The following is a 17,192-nucleotide window of genomic DNA, read 5'->3' on the forward strand; positions in this document are numbered from 1 at the left end:
CCCCAAAGACCCATATATACGTTATTTTATAACATGCTTTTTAAAAACTTAATATATAGCGAACATATTTCCGTGTCATTACATCATCTTTAACCATCAAACTGTAATGAATGCATAGTACTCCATTGTATAGCTATTCTGTATTTTCTTTGCCCAATTCCTAACTGTTGGAAATTTAGGTATTTTTAAATTTCTTATGTGATAAATATTGTAATCAACATTTGATCAATGCGAGCCATGCTATGATAAATATTCATTAAAAAAAATCTTTGTTCACATCCATGACCAGTCTCTTAGGATAAGTGATAGACATAAAATTAGCAGGTCAAATGTTATAAACATTTTTTTTTTTTTTAAGATTTTATTTCTTTATTTGAGAGAGAGAGAGAGCACAGAGGTAGAGGGAGAAGGAGAAGCAGACTCCCCACTGAGCAGAGAGACCAATGCAGGGCTCCATCCCAGGCCCCTGAGATCATGACCTGAGCCAAAGGCAGACACTTACCTGACTGAGCCACCCAGGCACCCCTTATAAACATTTTAAAGACTTTTGCTACATATTCATAAGATATTTCAATGTATTGTAATGCCTACTGAAAGAAAAAGTAAATTAATGTGATAAAAAGCTATCTAGAATATCTCATAATTGCAGTTTGGCAGCCATAATGTTTTTAAAAATTGGGGTCCCTAAAGGCAAAATTAACAGAGGGTCGTCTTCAGTGGTTAAAAAAAAAAAAAAGCTGGATATCATTCCCCTGAAGAAACTAATTTACTGGTATTAGCCCTCTTTTTGGATGTTGGGAAAATTTTTCTAGGTAACATGTCCCTTATGTCTTGTCTTCGGGTTGCAATAGAGAGTAAAAATGAATCTTCCTTCTCAAATATTTTCTTCTTCCTTCTGGTAATATCCATATCAATTAAGTTTTAATAAAGGCATTTTATTTATTTTTTTAAAGATTTTATTTATTTATTTGACAGAGAGATAGAGAACACAAGTAGGCAGAGTGGCAGGCAGAGGGAGAGGGAGAAGCAGGCTCCCCGCTGAGCAGGGAGCCGGACGTGGGGCTCGATCCCAGGACCCTGAGATCATGACCTGAGCCGAAGGCAGCTGCTTAACTGACTGAGCCACCCAGGTGCCCCAATAAAGGCATTTTATTTTTTTTTTTTTTTTTTTTTAAAGATTTTATTTATTTATTTGACAGAGAGAGAGACAGCGAGAGAGGGAACACAAGCAGGGGGAGTGGGAGAGGGAGAAGCAGGCTTCCCGCCGAGCAGGGAGCCTGATGCGGGGCTCGATCCCAGCACCCTGGGATCATGACCTGAGCCGAAGGCAGACGCTTAACGACTGAGCCACCCAGGTGCCCCCAATAAAGGCATTTTAAACATCATCCTCCATGGCAGCTAGTGCCTCTCATTTATCAGTAGCAACCTATTTTTCTTCTTTCCCTCTTAAGAGTCATGATTTCTATGGTGCTGCCCCCCTCCTCCTGACTCCAGGGGAGGATGTGCCTGTCAAGTCATTTAGACCCAATTCTAGATCATCTGTTGGTACTTTAAAAAGGAGGTACCATCTTTCCTCTAGCATTATGTGCATAATACAACGGAGTAAGCTTTACACTAACAGTATAGCAAGGCCAGATGTCAGAGAGTAGGCATTTCACATGTCTTGGGGGAGACTTGATGGAAGATGTGTGTTTAAGTGAGACCTTAAGAAATAAGTAGCAATTTAACCAACAGAAAAGAGTGGAAAGGATACTACTTGCAAAGGGATGTGAACTCAAACACTCTCCATCAGAAGTATGTACAGAAGGAAAAGTGAGAGCCTAGATAGGTGTGGAAGGCATCATCATCACACAAAGACGTGGTTGGTTTGGTTTGACATGGCTCAGGATGACTGTGTGGCTAATGACAAGTGCTCACAGTAAAAACTAAAGGAAGTAGGTAATAATAATAATAATAGCAATAACTTCATTGAATCCCATTCTGTTTTCTCCTGATGCAAAATTTTCAGTGCAAAATACTGGAATTGTGGGTCAATCTGATTCTACTGCATTCACCAAAGTATGGAGCGGGTAGCAGAAAGCATGTTCTTAAAATCTTTAGGAAAGGTCTGGCCCTGAAGACTTTCAAAATGGAAAAATTGACTTCATTTTCTGGTTAGGATGTTGAATGTTGCAGGAGATTGTCACACTCATCCTTACAATGAGTTTAAGTTGAGTAAGTTACAATATCATGGAAATTTAAAGCCTGGCAGAGAGCTGCAGATGCAAAGAAATTTAAATGAGCTGAATCTTAGGAAGAGACTATCCATTCCTGAGAGAAGAGTATCCTATGGTTGCTTTCATCCTAGCAACACCAGAACGTTATGCCATCAGAGAGTGGGGGAAGGAGAAACCAGGTGAATTGCTAATGAACTTTTAGCAGCCATGTGTAGGCTGCCATGAGGGACTCAAATTCCTAGGTGACCCAGTCACATATTGATCCACACCTACCTACCAATTCTTCCCCATGACAGCCTCATGAAGTGGATGCAGCAGGAAACTGAGTGCAGGACAAGAGAACTCAGAGAAATCCCCTTGAGACACACTGGGTCTTCACTGGTTGGAGGGCTGTGTCCACCAATATCTGAGGGAAGGGAAGGAAAGGAAAACAGAAAATCCTTCCCATCCCAACATGTACAGGACCATCACAGTGCAAGGCAGTGGCCCACTGAAGGTGGGGGGAAGAGCAGGAAACCTAAGATCCCCCAAAAGCACACAGGAGAGACCCCTTCAAGATTCACTAGACTCCCACTGAGTGCATTACCATGACCAACCAAAGGCTGGGGGCAGGACAGGAAATTTAAGACAAATCCCCCTGAGGTTCATGGGATCCTCACCAAATGCAGAGTAGAAACTCCTCAAATTTTGGAAACAGGGCTGAAAGCTGAGAGGGTGCCTTCAAGGTACATAGGGCCCTTATCAAATGCAATTTAGTGGCTTATGGAGGACCAGGGGCAGGAGAACAGAGATAAATGCCCTGAAGTACATAGAACCATCCATTTGGCAAGAACGTGAAGAAAAGGCAACCCTTGTGCACTATTAGAACAAATGTAAATTGCCACAGCGACTATGGAAAACAATATGGAGGTTCCTCGAAATATTAAAAATAGAACTACCATATGATCTGGCAATCCCACTCATGAGTACATACCTGAAGGAAATGAGATCACTTTCTGGAAGAGATATCTACACCCCCATGTTCACTGTAGCATTATTTACAAGAGCCAACATAGGGAAACAATGTAAGTGTCCATCAATGCATGAATGGATAAAGAAAATGTAATATATATACATATAATATGTAATATTATATATATTTTGTGTATAATATATATTACATATACATAATAATTATATATGATATCATTCAGCCTTAAAAATAAAGACATCCTGTCATTTGCAACAACATGGACGGACTTTGAGGATGTTACACTAAGTGAAATAAGTCAAACACAGAAAGACAAACACCGTATGTTCTCACTTATATGTGGAATCTAAAAAAACCAAACTCATAGGAATAGAGAATAGAATGGTGGTACCAGGGATTGGGGGTTGGGGGGTAGGGAAATGGGTGGAGGTGATCAAAGGTAAAAACTTCCAGTTATCGGGCGCCTGGGTGGCTCAGTCGTTAAGCGTCTGCCTTCGGCTCAGGTCATGATCCCAGGGTCCTGGGATCGAGTCCCACATCGGGCTCCCTGCTCGGCGGGAAGCCTGCTTCTCCCTCTACCACTCCCCCTAATTGTGTTCCTGCTTTTGCTCTCTGTCAAATAAATAAAAAAATCTTTAAAAAAAAAAAAACTTCCAGTTAAAAATGAATAAATTCTGGGGATGTAATGTCCAACATGATGACTATAGTTGACAATACTGTACTGTATATTTGAAAGTTGCTAAGAGAGATCTTAAAAGTTCTCACCACACACACACACAAATGTGATTATGTGGGGTGATGGATATTAACTAAATTTATTGTGGTAATAATTTTGCAATATACACATATATCAAATCACTACATTGTACTTACATTACATCATACACCTTAAACTTACACAATGTTATATGTCAATTATATCTCAGTAAAGCTGGGGAAAAAATAAGTTCAACATGTCAAAATCCGTGGCTTTTAAGAAAAGATTGGAAATGATCTTCTTGACCTTGGCCTTAGAGTAAGCAAAAATTTCTAAGTATTTTAAAAAAATGATCAACCATAAAGGAAAAAAAATTGATCCCCATTAAAATAAATAGTTTCTGTTTATAAGACACCATTCGGAAAATATTTTTATGAAGTTTGAAATAGGCAAAACTAATACACGGTGATATAAACAAGAACAGTTGTTGCCTCTGGGTTGGGGTAGAGGTGAGAATAACTAGAAAGCAGTATGAGGGAAGAGCCTAGGGTGATGAATATCTTTCTGTATCTTGAAATAGGAGATGATTATATCAGTGTGCATAATTTGCAAAACCTAAGGAATTGTACACCTAGTATCTGTGTATTTTATTATATGTTATTTATATACCTCAATTTAAAAAAATGTTAAAAATATATAAATTCACTAGCAATAAAATAAACACAATTTTGAAAAAAAATTAAAATAGGGTGTGAAGACTCCAACCCTGGTCAAATGGGGGCCTCAAATATTAGCCAATGAGAAGACAAAGTAAGACATTTCCTAAAAGTAGAGTGGGTGCACCATAGTGAGACATTTGGAACTTAGGAATGTAGGTTTTATGCTACCATGAGATGGTAGAGCAATTGTTTTTCAACTTTTTTGGGTCTCAGACTCCTTTGAAATTCAATCGATCTATGATCTCTGGCCCAGAGATACGCATAAGCTACACACACACACACACACACACACACACACACACACACAATATTTGAAATATTTGACATACTATAGAAGAGCTCCATGAACTCCCTGAAGGCTATCCATGAGCTCCCATGATTCCAGTGACACAAGGATAAGAAAGCGTCCCTAACTCCTCAAAGCCATAGAAAGTTACAGCACAAAAAGAATACCTTTTACTAAAGAAGACAGTCATGTTTCCTAAGTGCTCTTTGCAAATACCGGGTTGCAGTTTTGTAAGAACATTTCATCCTCCAGTTTATATGACATTTCCACTCAATATAACATGTCAAATCCCACCAAACCTTCTGTTACTGTTTATTATCCAAACTGGTGGGAGCACCCAAGGTTAATGAAAATTATCAGTTACCTGTGGTCCTAAAATGGAATTGGATTCATTGGCCTGAGGATTCTTGCTGGGAAAATGAACCCAACTCTAAATGTGAGTCACTCTGAGTCAAAGGATCAACCAGTGAGAAGATAATACCAAGAATATGATTCACGACACAGAGCCGCTTAGTAGAAGCAAATGCCTGCATGGCCATGATATGTAAAACTGCTCCTGAAGATGGGAGGAGAGGCCAGGGCTATGGGTTGGTAGACATTTGGCATTTTTGACAGATGTGGAAAATTATCTTTGCAAATTAATTTGTTTTTCTTAATGATCCCAAATGCTTGGACTAGCTCTGGTTTAGACGATTTATGAATGGATATTAGCTGACCCAGTTTTTCCAGTAAATGGGTATGATATTCCACCCCCTTCCTTAGATGAGGAAGAGAACATTCAGATTTTTTAGAGTATCATATCTACAACCTGTTTCCAACTTTTTTGAAGAAAAAAATCTCTTAAGCCAAGCATATCTCAGAAGCATTTCATGCTAGTTTCTTCCTTTCACTCCCTAACTCCTTATTTATAGCTTCTAGATATTGGCAGGAACAAATTCCTACAGCTATTCTTTGCATAACATTGTCTAAATACTTTCTTTTGAGGCCCCTTTTTTCCTCACCCATCAACTCATAGTGTCTGTAAAAATAAAGCGTTAGGCTGCTTAAAGGCAACAACTCTGCAGTATATCGCTGAATCTTTAATTACAAAAACAACTGTCCTCACGTCACTTAGGTGAATACCTTAGGCATTCTACGTGGATGCTAAAAACTACTCCCAAGATGGCTGCCCAGAAGCCAACTACCCTTAGGTCATCCAGGTCATCCAGATCATCTAGGAGATTCACCCTACTACATTACTCCAGGTGGGTTGTGGAGGCTATTACATGAAAACTGGGATTACCTTATTCAGTTATGATTATTCTATTGTAACCTTTGAGAGTAAAACCACATTCTTATGTGAAGTTAGGACCTTACTTGAGGGGTGAGGTCATTCATGATGTGAATAAATAAAAAGACACAGGAAACGGAAGCATGTGGGTGAGTCCTGGGGAGGCAAGAGTTAGGGCCTAGCCCTCTTGGTCCTGAATTTATCTGGCTATCGGCTCTACCAAAGGAGATTTACAAATATACATAGATTCCTAAGCCCATGTCCAGAGTCTGATTCAATAAGCCTGAGGTGAGTTCTATCATCTAAATATTTTAAAATATGACCAGACATTTCTTTCTTTTTTAAAAAATATATTTATTTATTCGGGAGGTGGGGAGGGGCAGAGGGAAAGGGAGGGAGAGAAATCCTCAAGCAGACTCCCCACTGAGCACAGAGCCTGACACAGGGCTCAATCCCAGGACTATAAGATCATCGCCTGAGCTGAAATCAAGAGTTGGGCTCTCAACCAACTAAGCCACCCAGGTGCCCCATCACCAGACATTTCTGATAATGGTTACATTTACTATTCCTTCCTATACCAGGGTCCATAATCCTTTTGTGTCATTGATACCTTTTAGAATCTGATGAAAGGTATGGGCCAATTTTGTAAAAGGAAAAAAAAAAGCATATATACCCAAAAAAAGTATGTGGAGTGGTTCATCTAAATAACATGTTTGATCACATCTCTCTGCTGCCTACAAGCACTAGAGAATTCTCTATTGCCTAGGATTTTCAGATTCTCAGACTCCTTTACATGGTTTTCTAGGTCTCCCATAATCTCACCACTGAAGCCTCTTGTGTCCTTCTTTTCTTTTCCTGTTTGTTTGTTTGTTTGTTTGTTTTTAGCCTTGTGGCCTTTGCTCATGTTGTCCCTTCTGCCTGGGATCCTATTCTATCTTTCTCAAACCTAATTTTTCATGTATTCTTTAAGAGTAAACTCAGCCAATACTTCCTCCAGAATTTCTGACCCATTCTCCCCAGCCCCCTTTCCAAAGCGTATTAGGTCCCTTCACCTGTTTTACCTTAGCATCCTGTGCATATTTCTTTCACAGCACAGACCACGTTATGCTGGAGCTTTCTGCTTAGGTGCCTGTCTGTCCCAGATGGGGAGATAAGTGAGGGCAAAGAGGGCATCTTAGTCATTTGGTGTACCAATAGAGAGTTGGGATTTGGGTTCTTGATTGGATCTGGAATTGCTTGTGGCACCTTTATCTTTTTCTAGGCTCTACCCCTTCTCCTTCCTGGGCCACGATTCCTATGGAATCCCACACATTGGAGTCCGACCTGATGTATTACCTGCTCAAGTGCGGTGGAGTGTGTATGAATTCTCTCGGTGGGCTCTTCTGGGCTGGGGCTCAAGCTTCAGTGAAGCCTAAGTATGGTTCTAATTTCTTCATTTGGCTCAATTGCTTTCTTGGTGCAAAGCATAAAGAGGATAATGATTCTCTGAGCCAAAGGATCAGGACCAATTGCCTGGAGGGCTGGGCTCGAAGAAAGCGGCCTCCAGGGCCAAGGTATCTGCAGGAAGGAGCTAGAGCTTCTCCAGAGTGCCCCCACGTCGCCCCCAGGGAGGCTCTGCCACTGAAAGCACAAGGTTGGCAATCATGATGGTTTCCTCTTGAGATGCTTGTCGATAACTTAGCTTTTGTTAAGAGTAGTGTATCTACTTTAATGAGCAGTGAAATACAGTTTGTAATGAAATAGTGGCTTCTAGTACTCCTGGAGTAGCCCCAGTTGTATTTAATGTACAGAAAGGGGGGGAGCAACGGAGGGTTGTTTTTTTTTTAAGATTTTATTTATTTGAGAGAGAGAGAGCGTGCATGCATGTACATGAGTGGGGGGAGGGAAGGAGAGAGAGGGACAAGCAGACTCCCTGTTGAGCCCAACTGGACAATCCCAGGACCCTGAGATCATGACCTGAGCTGAAGTCAGATGCTTACCTGACTGAGCCACCCAGGTGCCGCAAGGGGATGGTTTTTATACAGAAAGACCCTGCTTGTTGTTAGTAACTTATTCTTGAAAGTTCTAGGAAAGTCGGAATTCCTATATTGTAGCCACTTAATTACTAGCAAGAATCTCACTACTTAAAAGAAACTAAGCCACACTTGTGTAAGGAAGAAGTTAAGGTAGCTAACCATTTTCTCATTTACTTGGCTTGTAAGTGTTAAAGTTTCTTCAGATAGGAAATAGCGAGGTAGACAGGAAAGAGCCTGGGCATTGGTATGAGCAAGACCCAGTTCATGTTCTAGTTGGACCACCGTAGTGGGTGTGGTTGATTGCCTATTTCGTATTTTCTGCCTTCCTCCTGAAGAGAGTAGCATTTTTGTGGTTCAGGAATATGACTGATTGGCTTTAGATACTTCTCTCTCCCTTTGCCAATGATTGGTTCATGAATGGGCATATGAACCCAGACTGGGCCTCTGAGAAATGAGGAGAGCTCTGCTGGGGCATTCTAAGAAAATTCTTGCTCACCCTTCAGGGACATCTTCTTAAAGTGGCTCTTACTACTAAATATGAAGAAGGAGCCACCATCCCATGGGTGTGAAAGGAACTGCCTTCAGGACGACCCTGAACTGTGAATGTCTGGCACAAGGAACATGAATCCTTGCACACACTTTGGAGCTTCTGGATAGAATAACCCTAAATTATGTACCATTTCTGGACTTGCAGGTTTGTGGGCCAGTAAATTTCCTAACTGTTTACAGCTGTTTGAATCCTTACTACTATTACTTGCTGCTGAAAGCAGCTTAACTGATAACAGCCACTAACCAGTTTGGGATTTAGGCAGGTTGCTTCACTAGGTTAGCCTCGGTATCCAAACCCAGAAAAGGAAAAAAGACAAGGAATGGAGAGTTTCTGGAAAGATGACAACAATCCACCTGTTGAGTTGTGGTGCCTGGGACCATCAAAGTTGACTTTTCTCATGTTGCATTTCCTCTCAAAGCCATGGATTCTTCTAACTAGGTTGAGAGGTTTCTCGCTGGGCAGGACTCCATGGCATGACTGCATAATTGGCATCTTTTGCTTCAGAGATGAGAAGCAGCATCTTCTTTTTCTGTTCTTGATTCCGAAATGGCCCTGGTCCTGACTTTTTCTACGGATGTGCTGGCCTGTTGTTGCCTCTGCCTCAATGACCTTTCACGCAGAACATCTTCTGAGCCTCACAGAGGACAGAGAGCTGGGAGTCCACTGAGCTTCCGGACCTGCTTGTGTGACGAGCTTCTGTCTAGTCACAATACACACGTGGCCGGATGTGGTCTGAGACTTACTTTCGTCAAAACCTGGGTGTCATCTGCCCACTGCACCATTTTTTTCTTGGATTCATTCAACAAATAATTACTGAACACCTACTGTGTGCCAGCCACGGGGCTAGGCCTTGGGGACGGTATCAGTTTGTTAGAGCTGCCATAACAAAATACCGCAGCTTGGGTGGCTCCAACAACAGAACTTTATTTTCTCACAGTTCTGGAGGCAAGAAGGCTGAGACCAAGATACCAATTGGCAGGACCGATTCCTTCTGAGGCCAATCTCCTTGCCATGTCGGTGGCCATCTTCCCTTACTGTCGTCATGTGCCCTTTCCTCTGCGTGGGCACATGTCCGTGTTCACATTTCCCATTCTTAGGAGGACACCAGTTATATTGGATTAGGGCCTACGCTACAGAACTCATACTGGAGCGCCTGGGTGGCTCAGTCAGTGGAGCACGGACTCTTGATCTCAGGGTTTGTGAGTTCAAGCCCCATGTTGGGTGTAGAGAGCATTTAAAAATAAAATCTTAAAAAAAAACAAAACTCACTTTGATTTCATTACCTCTTTAAAGACCTTATCTCCAAATACATTTACATCCTGAGATACTAGGGTTTAAGGGCTTCAACATGTGGACTTCGGGGGGAAACACAATTCAGGCCACAGCAGATGGCATACAGCTGGGCGGCAGAAACACAAATCCTGAGAGGCAGCTTCTTTTGAGTGTGAGCAGTTTGCCCATGATGCTCTCTTGGTTTGTTTCCTGAGCCACCTCTCGGTGGAGCGATAGACTGCCGGGGAGCAACCAGGATAGCAAAGGAGCTCTCCTAGATGGGGTCGACTCCCTCCTCTTCTTTGCAGGGAACTCTGATCCTCTACAACTGTATGCCATTACTCAGTGACAGTACATCCTATTACTGTTTTTGCTGATTCTATGCAAAGTGATAAATTTAGCCAAAGTCCTTCTGAGTTGTAGGTAAAACGCAGTTAGAATTACAGATGAAGAAATAGCAAGCTGTCTGCAAAAATGTATTCAGTGGCAGGATGCCTATAATCCACGGAGATCATGTGCACCTGTAGCTGTAATACAATTATAGATCGCCTTCATTAAACGTTTGTTCTATTACAGGTTTGGTGCTCAATTGGTTATGTGTGCCACCTCGTTAATTCACCAACAATGCCTTGATATCATCACTCCCAGGTTTCAGATGGGAAAAATGAGCACTTCGGGAAGTGAGGGTACTGAGCGCAGATTTGGGCCCTGGTCTAGCTGGTGCTATAACCACCAAGCAGTATTGCTAAGGAAAAGCATGACTGGTTTTTGTTTAGGGAGGCATGGAGGAGAAAATGATAGCTAGTGACACTTTCCTGAACTTGAAATTACATAACTAGAGCTGGAAGGGACTGATGAGATCATCCAGGCCTCGCTCCAAGATGTACCTTGGGTGAATGAAAAAGTCAGAACTATAATTCTGGTTTTCTGATTCCAAATCTAGTATTCTTTACTCTATCCCCATGATGTCCCTCTGGTTCTTTTTTGTCAGCCACATAATGATAACCCAAAACCATATTGTTATTTTTAGAGTGCCTTTGTGTTCTCATAATGTTTTCACCTAATTACATTTAAAACAAAGCAAAACAAAACAATGGGCTTTAATTGGCTAAGCGGGAAATGCCCTGGGCTCTTCTAGGCGAAGAGAAATGTAACCAGGCTGAAGGGAGATGTCTCAGCAGTCCTGTTTCTCAACAATTTGGGGTTGTTGTTTTTTTAATCCTGGATCCCCGTCAGGAAGGTCAGGAAGACTGACTCGAAGGAGCAGACTTTAACTCTCTTGGTCGTCATGCTGAGGCAGAGAACAAAACTTTTCAGAATCAGGACCGCACAGGACTCAGTGTAAAGAACAGAACTGCAGTCTGGAGCAAACACAAAGAGGAGACATTCCCAGGGTAAAGCGAGAAATGAATATATCATGAATATATCCTTGGTAGCAAGCAACAGAATCCTCTGCTGGCTAAAATAGAGAGGAAAAAATAAAGATAAGAAATGCATTATCCTACCCTAAGGTACCTCATGGGATGAAAAGGAAGGCTGAAGAAATCAGGCTTAGAACAGAGAGGAAGCCGGTAACTCCAGATTGTCTCAAAAACTAGAATGAATGAATAGAAACCGTATGTTCTGCCATAGTTTCATTTCATTCTAGAATTAAAATCCCAGAAGAGGAAGTACAGTTGGCCAAGCTGAGGCTATGTGCCTGCTGCCGACTAGGTGGTGTGGTTAACAAAAATGCCTGCAGAGCTAGCCCCCAAGGACAGTTCCAGTTGCCCTGAGAGAAGGCCCCCGGGCTTACCATCCTTCCCACTGAGATTACAAAATGATCTCAGGACCTTTTATGCTCTTTAAAGTGACTGGGAACCCCAAAGAGCTTTTGGCTTATGTAGATATCAGAAATTAAAACTGATAAATTTTAAAATATTTATTTACTAATTCATTTAAAAGAAACAATAAACCCATTTCATTTTTTTTTTTTAAGATTTTATTTATTTATTTGTCAGAGAGAGCACAAGCAGGGGGAGTGGCAGGCAGAGGGAGAAACAGGCTTCCTGCCGAGCAGGGAGCCCTATGCGGGGCTCGATCCCAGGACCCCGGGATCATGACCTGAGCCGAAGGCAGACGCTTAACTACTGAGCCACCCAGGCACCCCAAACCCATTTCATTTTTAATGTAAATGGTATATTTTAAAAATAAAATATCTGTATTTTCTAGAGCCAGAAACAGTAAGAAGAGGAGTTTTGTCTTATATTTTTGCAAATTTCTTTATGTCTGGCTTAATAGAAGATAGCTGTTGCACTCAGTCTGTTGTGATATTTTATTCTATTTAAAGTATTTGGAAAAAAAGCTGTCTTCACACAGCTGTGAACTCAGTGAGCCAATAGCCTTTCACGTAATTGTGGAGATTCTTCTTTGATATTCTACCAAAACGCAACAAAGAGTAGCTTCTTAAAAATCTGAAACCTTGTTAGTAAACTTTTCTTGCCCAGATACTTTAAAATCCATTAGTATCTCTTGCACTTTGAATGGGTTTTTTACCCACTCATGATTTTATATAATCATGCATTGGTCATTTGGAAAATATTGGTTCACTGAGTTTATGCAGATCTTCCAAATATCGACACATTTTATTTACAATACACAAAATTACAGTGATTGATATCACCACCAATCTCATGAGAAAAATATTTAAGCATCGGGACACTGTCAAACTCATGGTGGCGGATACTAACTTTTCTAATATTTTCTAGTTTTTTCATGAAATCTTAAATGTTATTAGTAGCAAAAATACTGTCAGCTGTTTTCCTTGAAGTGACAGGCTCACGTCATTCATTTTTTGAGAAAGTGTCTGCCTAATCAGTACTCGCGTCTGAATAACCATAGTTTGTCTGTAAGTCATCCTTTTGAGCCAAAATGGAATTCCATGAGGGGGAAAAAAAACAGTTAACCCAGCTCTCACTCAAGCAATTGCACAAATGCTTTTCCTTGAGACAATGATCATAATTTTGTCTGTAGTGGGTGTACTTTCCATTTCACCATAAAGAATATTAAAATGATGTAGGGCGCCTGGGTGGCTCAGTTGGTTAAGCGACTGCCTTTGGCTCAGGTCATGATCCTGGAGTCCCGGGATCGAGTCCCACATTGGGCTCCTTGCTCGGCGGGGAGTCTGCTTCTCCCTCTGCCCTTCCCCCCTCTCATGCTCTCTCTCTAATAAATAAATAAATAAATCTTAAAAAAAAAATAAAATAAAATGATGTGAACCAGGGGGCCGAGGCTTATTAAGTTAACAATTCTTATTGCAACATCAATGATATTTTAAAATGAAAGTGGCTTGGGGCGCCTGGGTGGCTCAGTCGGTTAAGTGTCTGCCTTCGGCTCAGGTCATGATCCCAGGGTCTTGGGATCGAGCCCCACGTCGGGCTCCCTGCTCAACGATGAGCCTTTTTCTCCCTCTCCCTCTGCCTGCTGCCGCCCCCTGCTTGTGCTCTCTCTCTCTCTGTCAAATAAATAAATAAAATCTTAAAAAATAAATAAATAAAATGAAAGTGGCTTTTAAAAAGTTGTTAGCATGAGGTGGTAAAGAAAGCAATCCCGTGGCTGTTGGTGCTGTGTGGGGGCGTCCCAGGAACGTGTGTGGAGGAACCAGTGGTTTGACTCATTGCTTTTTCGTCACTTTCTATTTGGAAATAATTTTCAACTTTAAAAATTTTCAAAAATAAAAGTAACACAAAGAACATCCATATATTCTTTATTTTGAGTCACCATTTTAAACATTCCATTGGCTTTACTATTTGCCTTTTCTCCACCCTCCCCAAATCTTTTTTGTTGTTGTTAAATCATTTGAGGGTGAGTTGCATACATCGTCACCATTTACCCCTATATATTTCAGTTCCTATTTCCTAAGAAGAGGGGTGTTCTCTTCCATAACCACAACACAGTTATGAACTTTATAAAATTACATTAACAAAACAATTTTTTATTGCCCATTTTCCAGTTTTGTCAGTTGACCTAATGAGGTTATATGTACAAGATCCCGTGTGGAGTTGGGTATTGAATTTAGTTCTCTTCTCTCCTCAGCATCCTTTAATCTGGAATATTTTTCCGCACCTTTTTTTTTTTCTTTTAAGACACTGATTTTTTTTTTTTTTTTTTAGGATTTTATTTATTTATTTGTCAGAGAGAGAGAGAGGCAGGCAGAGGGAGAAGCAGGCTCCCCGCTGAGCAAGGAGCCTGATGTGGGACTCGATCTCAGGACCCTGAGATCATGATCTAAGCCAAAGGCAGATGCTTAACCCACTGAGCCACCCAGGTGTCCCTAAGACACTGATGTTTTTGAGAGTAAAAGCCACACTTCTCCATGTCTTCATGGGAAAAAAAAAAAAAACAAACCCCAAAACAAAAACATTCTTCATCTTGTGTTTGCTCAATGTTTCATTGTGATTAGATTCAGAGTATGTGTTCCAGGCCAGAATGCTGCAGAGTATCTTTCTCAGGAACCACATCTGGAGGCCCGCCATCGCCATATGTCTTTTGTTGGTAATGTTGATGATGTTAATTGTGATCACCAGTCAAGGTGTGGTCCAAGCTCTTCACTGTATAATTACTATGCTTTATCTTTCTCCTTTACCACAGGAAGTAATCTGTGGGGAGACACTTGAAGACCATGCAAATATCCTACTTCTCATCCAAATTCTCTCTGGATTTGGTGTTTCTTGATGATTCTTGCCTGTGTTCTGATGGTTGCAAAATGATGCTCCAACTCCAGCACTCTCTCCATGTTTCCCCGTTGGCCATGGCATTCTACTGTGAGCAGGAGCCCTCTTTTCTCCCCCTCTTTTGTACCTAGGTATATATGTCTCTCTGTCTATTTCTCTGTTCATTCATCCATCTGTCATCTTTTATTGATATGAACTCATGAATTCTTTCAATTGTTTATAATATATTCCTGTACTTAATTGTTTGGGTGATAAAATTGACCCAGATTTGGCCAAAGGAAGCCTTCTAAGCTGTTTCCTGTGTCTCTATGACGTGTCCCGATCACTTTTGCTTTCTTGAGCCCTTTCTTACTTTCTGGCATAGGTGTTCCTGGCTCACCTTGTGCCCACTGTGCAGTCCCTGGCTCAGTTATTTCTTCAAGGAGGGCTGATTCCTTTCTGCTCCTACTGCTTTGCATCATCAGTGCAAATGTCAAGTGAAAGGGGCAAGTAGAGTCTTGATGTGATTACAAAACTAGTTTTGACCTCTTGGACATTCTGAAATTGTCTCAGGGACCCCCAGCAGTCTGTGGGCACTTTGAGAATTATGGCTGAATATAAATTATGCTTAAGTTAGCCAAATGGTAAGGTATTCATAATTTGTCTTGTATAATGTGGATTAAGTTCGTTTCATTGAGGAGCTAAAGATCCCCTTTTTGTAGCTGTGAGATTTTGATCACCTAGCTTCTCTGGGCTTTATTTTTATCATCTGGAATTAGAGATGATTTTACTTACCAGGACTGCCAAGGATTAAATGAGATAACTCACCTAAATGCTTAGATTCGGGGCCTAATATACTGTTTAATAAACTATGTCTTTTTTTTTAAGCTTACTTACTTTTTTAAGTGATCTCTCCACCCAACGTGGGGCTCGAACTCGTGACCCTTTGCCGTACCTCCTTCTCCTGTCCTGACTCGTCCTCCTTCCCTCAGAGCAGTTTGACTCAAAGTGAAAGAAGAGAACTTTGAAGTTAAGCAGGCCTGGGTGTGAACCCCTTATTGATTACTTGACTTTGGGCAAGTTGTTTCCCTTCTCCCAGCCTCACTCCCTGCATCAGTACATTGGAAGGAACCTCACACACAGAGAGTCGCTGAGATGATTCACTGATGTTAAAAGCCCTCCTTGCATTGCTAGGCACACAGAGGATCCACAGCCCCCAGTCCACGTTTGTTTGCTTCCCTCTCCCTGACCCACAGCCAGAGTTTTCTCCTTTGCCGACTCCAAAGCCCCTTGGCCTCTGTCTGTAGGTTATCCCATTTCACAGATGCTGTTTTGTTTCCACTCGTGGTTTGCTCTGCCAAAGCCTCCAGCAGACCTACAAATTCCAGATGCTGAGAGAAAAGCCCTTGATTCAGGCTGAATGCAGGGATGATATTCGCTCAAATGCAGATGGCACATTAGGTACCTGTGGGAAGCTTGTGTATTGAATTGGAAACAGACAAAAACAAAATTTTTTGGCAAAAATGGGCTCCCCGTATAGGGCAGGCGGGATGAAGCAGAGGCTAATGGAGGCTGACTGATGATGACTGAAGCCAGGATCTCTCGCCCACCGCCCATGTACAAAGTAGAAGAGGGAGTGATCTATCTGAAGGACATGAGAGGGAGCGCGGGGCCTCGGGGAGACGATATCTTGGAGAATAGAGCTGAAATCCACAGGGTGTTTGATTACCCACCTTGGTGTCAGATGGTTGTGTAGGTTAAATGGGCCTGATCCGGCAGGGAGTGCCCCAAGTCAGTGGGAGTTCTGAGGGCAGATCAAATACACCACTAGGAAGACTGTGGACTTTGGAGCCAAACATGGGCAGAGGCTGAGCCCAGTGATATGATAGGACACTGCATACATCCAGACGTTTCTGAAGAACAAAAAATAGTCAAACAGGCAACTGTGTTCATAAAGGCTTTGTAATAACCACAAGGTAGGCTGTACGACTCCAGGTTAGGGAGCAGGAGTTGTTTTTGTCCAAGGATCCTCTCTGACAGATAGATACTTGTATTTCTACGCAAATCTTTCCCTGTTGGCACTGGTTTCTATTTTCAAAACCTGACTCCAAGTGCTCATATGGACTCACAGACTGCTAGTGCTAAACAGATCCTTCGAGATCATCTAGTTCTACCCTGCCATTTCCTGGCTAAGTTTACTAAAGCCCAGAGAGGTGTAATGAATTCCCCAAGATCACATAGCTAGCCAGAAGCTTGGCTGCCTGACTTCCAGACCAGGGCTCCTTCCCACTCTCTTTTCTTCCTATCTTCTCAAAAATTACAGACTCTGTACTCCTTTACCAAACACCACTCATGAAAAATATTTCTTAGATGTCACCCATTAACATTTTTGCTCTAAGTAAGTCACTTCCCCCTTTGGGGAGGGTCCTACTCCTCTGAAAGACAGGTCATAGTTTAAATACAGGTTATAGTTCAGCAGAAACTAGTTCAAGGTTGTTTATACATT

The sequence above is a fragment of the Halichoerus grypus genome, chromosome 5, assembly GCF_964656455.1.
Source record: "Halichoerus grypus chromosome 5, mHalGry1.hap1.1, whole genome shotgun sequence".
Lineage (NCBI taxonomy): Eukaryota > Metazoa > Chordata > Mammalia > Carnivora > Phocidae > Halichoerus > Halichoerus grypus.